This window comes from Carassius gibelio, chromosome B1 (assembly GCF_023724105.1).
Source record: "Carassius gibelio isolate Cgi1373 ecotype wild population from Czech Republic chromosome B1, carGib1.2-hapl.c, whole genome shotgun sequence".
NCBI classification, from domain to species: Eukaryota; Metazoa; Chordata; class Actinopteri; order Cypriniformes; family Cyprinidae; genus Carassius; species Carassius gibelio.
In genome coordinates this window covers 25,268,308-25,274,549 of record NC_068396.1, presented here as the reverse complement: position 1 = coordinate 25,274,549, position 6,242 = coordinate 25,268,308, and the positions used below count along the sequence as shown (strand labels likewise).

The 6,242-nt window shown below is 32.8% G+C and overlaps 1 long non-coding RNA gene across 6 annotated transcripts; it reads left to right on the top strand.

Moving 5' to 3' along the window:
• Positions 1-1,067: 1,067 nt before the first annotated feature.
• LOC127948326 (uncharacterized) lies at positions 1,068-4,850 on the top strand. 6 transcript variants are annotated; one of them, XR_008152060.1, is made up of 5 exons: positions 1,068-1,240; positions 1,581-1,679; positions 1,933-1,989; positions 3,073-3,685; positions 3,965-4,601. It is a non-coding gene; the product is annotated as an uncharacterized LOC127948326 (long non-coding RNA). The 6 variants fall into 6 exon arrangements; XR_008152056.1 differs by adding an exon at positions 4,624-4,850 and having other exon boundaries at positions 1,581-3,685; positions 3,965-4,108; XR_008152057.1 differs by adding an exon at positions 4,624-4,850 and having other exon boundaries at positions 1,581-3,685; positions 3,965-4,211.
• Positions 4,851-6,242: the final 1,392 nt, after the last annotated feature.

Here is a 6,242-nt window from a genome sequence, read left to right as displayed (position 1 = left end):
TATTGCTGTAACATGACAAAACTGCCAAAAGTAGTATATTTGATATAAACTTTGTCTTGTTTACATCCCTTTTAGAGGCTTAAATGTATAATAATGTATTTAGGTATAGGATGGTAAAAAATGTGCTAAAAAGACATTTAGAAATGTATTTGTTGGTCATTACAAGCAAATTTTGGCCCGTCTTTGTATTATAGATGGTTCATGTCAGCTGCACAGATGTCAGTGGATGTTTTTTAGAAAGGACATTGACTCAAACAGAAACCAACAGTACTGCTGATTAAGTCAACAACACATTAAAATATATTTCCAGTTGACAAATATTTTGACATGACCTATGACCTTAACATAAAGTCATATACAATATATAAGACTTAAACTGAATAATAAATGTCTGTAGCTATTTTTTACATTACATTTAATTTATTTAGTCTGTATAAGAAATGTATTTGTTTAATGCTTAACCTGTAAACATGATGGTTGCCTTTTGATTGTTGTAACCATTCACAGGTAAATTCAATTTTTCTTTGGGTACTAGTGTTTTTTCTTTAAGTACTAGTGTTTTTTGTAAAGTTGCTAGTACTTCATTCATAAGATACTAGTTCTTATTATTAGATACTAGTACTTATATATTTTCATTAGGATAGGATACTTTCATTGTACTTCTGCATCATTTGAACTTATCTTAAAATGGCTAATCTTACCCCACTCTCCCCTAGTATTAGACATTTAATGTAATATTTTATTAATATTTTTATATTTAATTTCATTACTGTATGCTAATAAACAACTCATTTAGAACAATTATATAAATAAACTTGTGTTGGGGAGGATTCAGTGTCTGTTGAGGCCCATGTGAATGTGCTGCGAAGTGAGTTTCAGAAACATATCCAGACCCCTCGACTGTCAAAGACCACACGTCACAAATATTCTCCTGGAGACACTGAGAAAGCACGGAAGGAATGTCTGTGGAGGATGTACTCAAAAAATACTCATACTTCAGGACACCTGCTGGAGTGAGTATAGTAAAAAAAAAAATAATAATAATTAACTGTAAAATATCTTTGTGTTGTCTTTATGTGATGTTAAGTTGGATAAGTGCTGGCTCCTTTAAGAGCAGTGACTTGATGACATCATCAATGTTAGACCAGCTTCAGCCTGCCCTGTGGAAGATAGCTGTCCTTTAGTGTGCTCTCATCCTTAGCAATCTGTTACATTTCTTGTCTTTTGGGAGTTATCGTTGGTATGTACATTTATGTTAAGGAATGATTCAACTATGTTTGATTGTATGTTAAAATTTCATTCTGATCCTTATACATATGTGTACTGTGCATTTACCATGCGTTAACTATCAGACACACACGTTATCTATGCTGCTATGTTTACTTATTATTAATCACTCATTTTGATATAATTGGAAGTGAGGTAGTATACAGTTTGAGATGTAAGTTTATTTCACATCCATGTATGCAGTCCTATTCACTGTTATTTCATATGTGCCATTGTATACTAGCAATTTGTGTTAAATTCCTTAGTCTGTATACTTAAATTAATACGTTTATTGTATCATATTTTCCTTTCAGTTTTAACTACTTCCAGTCATCCATTAAACGAAGTGAACTGGGTATCTGCTTCAGTGTGGTGATTGGCAGAGGAGTTATCTGTCTGTCAACATATGCAAGGTGCATTGGGGTGGCAGAACAATCTTGTTTAAAATCTTTTCATGTAATATTTTTATCTTCTGTACCCTTTTAGCCCATCTGTTAAAATTTTTTAAACAATAGTTTTAGAAAACAGTGTCAGATTTATCAGTGTATAATTGTTGTAATTGTCTGAGGATGGAACAGAATTTGATGAATTTGAAAAGTGTTTTCATTTTTTTCCTCTTTATTATTATTATTATTATTAATGTATTTATTTTCAATTTTTATGTAGGGGGACCCTGTTAAACCCTTTGCTACCACTTAAGCATGTAGGCTTAGCCTAATCTCTGTGAGTAAAGGTTTTTCAAATGATAACTAAATATTAATTGAGTCTTAAATGCATTATGTGGACAGAGTATTTACACTAATGTTGGCATTATTCTTTTATTAAATGTCAGCTGCTGGTGGCGAAGCAAATCCAGCGGAGACTTTATCTTAATTTCGTTACTGCCAAATACCCATCTTAATTTAAAATGTATCTTAATTTAATTTAATTTTTTAAAAAAGACATAAAGAGTGCAGAGATATAAGATGTTACAGAGGACTTATTTTATTTCTTTATTCCAAGTTTCAAGTGGCCTAGTCTATGTTAGTTATTAATAAATTATGTTAAAACATGTATAAATGACTCATTCTTGACAAAAGGCAAAAGAGTTGTGTGTGTGCGCACATTTGAATAATGTCGGCTGTAAACTGGGTCGGGCTTTTAAAAAGCTGTCAATCAAAATTTACTTGTCGGGCTCGGGTCCTGTCGGGCCAAACTTTTAAGGCCCGATTACAGCTCTAGTCTGAGCCTCATCACAAGCATTTCAATGCCCAGTTTCCCCAGCGTTAACTATGCAAATGACAAATAAATGCCTCTTGACTCTTGACATAAAAAGATGTGAACACATGATGTGACACATGATAAGTGTAAAGGTTTTCTGTTAACTTCAGTATCTAACAAGATAATTTTTCTTGATAATTTTTAATCCAGCCATACAATATCCCTTTGATTTTCACAATCTTCCTCTTTCTCTCACATTTTTTCTCACATTTTACTGTCACATCTTAATATCAGAGTTACTTCTAACACATGAAGCATCCTTAAAAATGTCACCTTCTGATTTCATAAGCTGTGTGTTATTAACCAGCAATATGCTGCAAAAAGCATTAGTTCATCTAATTTCTTTTTTCACTATTGCTGCAACATGACAAAACTGCCAAAAGTAGTATATTTGATATAAACTTTGTCTTGTTTACATCCCTTTTAGAGGCTTAAATGTATAATAATGTATTTAGGTATAGGATGGTAAAAAATGTGCTAAAAAGACATTTAGAAATGTATTTGTTGGTAATTACAAGCTAATTTTGGCCTGTCTTTGTATTATAGATGGTTCATGACAGCTGCACAGATGTCAGTAGATGTGCTTAGAAAGGACATTGACTCAAACAGAAACCAACAGTACTGCTGATTAAGTCAACAACACATTAAAATATATTTCCAGTTGACAAATATTTTGACATGACCTATGACCTTAACATAAAGTCATATACAATATATAAGACTTAAACTGAATAATAAATGTCTGTAGCTATTTTTTACATGACATTTAATTTATTTAGTCTGTATAAGAAATTTATTTGTTTAATGCTTAACCTGTAAACATGATGGTTGCCTTTTGATTGTTGCAACCCACTCTCCCCTAGTATTAGACATTTAATGTAATATTTTATTAATATTTTTATATTTAATTTCATTACTGTATGCTAATAAACAACTAATTAAGAACATTTATATAAATAAACTTGTGTTGGGGGGGATTCAATGTCTGTTGAGGCCCATGTGAATGTGCTACAAAGTGAGTTTCAGAAACATATCCAGACCCCTCGACTGTCAAAGACCACACGTCACAAATATTCTCCTGGAGACGCTGAGAACCACGGAAGGAATGTCTGTGGAGGATGTACTCAAAAAATACTCATACTTCAGGACACCTGCTGGAGTGAGTATAGTAAAAAAAAAAAATCATTAACTGTAAAATATCTTGTTTAAAATCTTTTCGTGTAATATTTTTTATCTTCTGTACCCTTTTAGCCCATCTGTTAAATTTTTTTAAACAATAGTTTTAGAAAACAGTGTCAGATTTATCAGTGTATAAATGTGTTCTAATTGTCTGAGGATGGAACAGAATTTGATGAATTTGAAAAGTGTTTTAATTTTTTTCCTCTTTATTATTATTATTATTATTATTATTATTATTAATGTATTTATTTTTATGTAGGGGGACCCTGTTAAACCCTTTGCTACCATACACCTGATGGATACTGACTGTAAAATGGCAATCACAGGAGGAGGGTGTGGTGACAGAAGATGGAATAGACATGTGTCAGTGCACCAGCCTTGATTAAGCCATCAACAGCCTTCTGTATGTATTCTGCTTTCAACATTGCATATCCAACACACCTGAGAAAGACACTGACTTTCCTTCAGAGGGACATTCTCAACATTAGAAGATGGAGACAAGCACTGTCAGTAACTTTACTCGGAATGATTAGCCTTTTGTATTAGCTCCTCATGCCTCAACTCTATCATTGCCCAAAGTGCACTCACAAGGACAGTTAATCCAACAAGTTGTAGTTGTACATGCACATGTACCAAATATTAGTATAACCCGTGGTATAGATGAGTGCCAGTCAACTTTATTGGGATCTTTTAGAAACCATGCACAGGACGCATATGTACATTTGGTACTCAGTGAAGAGTCAGTAGTACAGTTGTATTATAATATAATGGAGAAAGATCTGGCTGCAGACTTGCACTCTCAGACTCTTGCGCTTCCACTAGTGACAACACTTGCAGTCTTTTTTTATTTTATTTTTATTCTATTTATTGGTTACTTTTTGTTTGATTCTCTCAACATGAGTTTATTCTCTTGTGTAGGTATGGTTGACTGGAAGTCTGTCAGTGCAGATGTAAGGAAGACGTACAGAGTGGAGTTGGAGCTCAGCAGATGTATGATGCTGTAGATACTGTGGTCTTTGAAAGAAGGGCGTCTTCACAGCTTTCTATTCAGACAAAAAGTTTGATTCTGTTCTATGGACTGCTACTACAGAATGAATGAATGAATGAGTGATCTATCTATCTATCTATCTATCTATCTATCTATCTATCTATCTATCTAATTGGTGAGTAAAACTGAAAGCTAAATAAATGTTTAAGTGGATAAAGCTGTGTCTGTTTGCTTAATTGGTTTATGTCACTTAAAATAAGGTTACTAAATTCTTCTAACTAATTTTTACATTTGATGATTTAGTGGTTTTGTCATATTTATTTTTCTCTATCAGGCAAAACCTAGTTTTCTAGTGTAACACTTTACAATAAGGTTTCATTTGCTGACATTGATGTATTAACTAACATTAACTATGAGTAATACATTCGATACAGTATTTATTAAACTTTGCTAGTTAATAAAAATACAGCTGTTCGTTTGTTCTTGTTAGTTCACTTCACAGTGCATTAACTAATGTTAACAAATACAACTTTTGACTTTAACTTAAGAACAGCTAGTGCGACTAACCGTCTTAAGAGATGTATTCTCGAAAAATACGTGTAATTTTTTTTAAATATATAATTAAAATGTGATTATTCATAAATCAAGACTAAACTTGTGGCGGTGATGACGTCAGTAACCCGCGCCATGAAGTTTTGAAGGTACTTTCAAAAGTAATGTAAAATAATATTTTTTATATCATTAACGCCGTTTTTACCTTGGAAGAATTACATTTGATTTTATACTATTATGTTGAATTTATGGCTTCCTTTTAATCTGCGATTAAGAGTATATGGCTCGCTATCCTTTTTTTTTTTTTTTTTAACAGCCAGCTTTCCATTACCTTTTGGCATGCCCCCTACCTTTCGTTTCACCAACGAGAAACCTTTTGGCATACCCCCCACCTTTTGGCACGCCCATTGCTCCAGGCTGTATGGAGCTTTTATTATGACAAAATGATTTGAATTTGAATTGTGTAAATTTGAATTACTTGCAATTGTAATCTAATAAAATTGAATTTTAGGTGGTAGTTTAATTAGTTAAACGAATATTGAACATTTGAAATTTAACAAACTGAAATGTTTTCATGACTGAATTTTATAGACATGTATTTTCAAACAGCTAGTTTTTTTGTTCTGAATTCTTATACTGCAAATATTCAGTTTAAAAAAATTCAGATTCAAGTTTTCAAGATGAAGAAATTCGGAACTTCAAATTCAGTTTTCTAAAATTCAATGTCAAAAATTCAAACTCAAAAATTCAGATCTTACAGAAAGTAGGTCACAGGTCATCCACAGGGAAGAGTAGATGATCTCAGAAAAGTTTTCCAGCGCGAACGTGGTGGTGGTTCAAGAGGTTGCCACTCTCTCAGCACTTGAGACATTTGTCTAAGCGATCTCTGATGTTTGTTTTAAAGTTTATTTAGTGTAAAATTGATTAGAACGCCACCGTGTCTACTAGGCCTAAGTTACACAGACAGGACGCGAGCGGCGCGACGCAACCCAGTGCT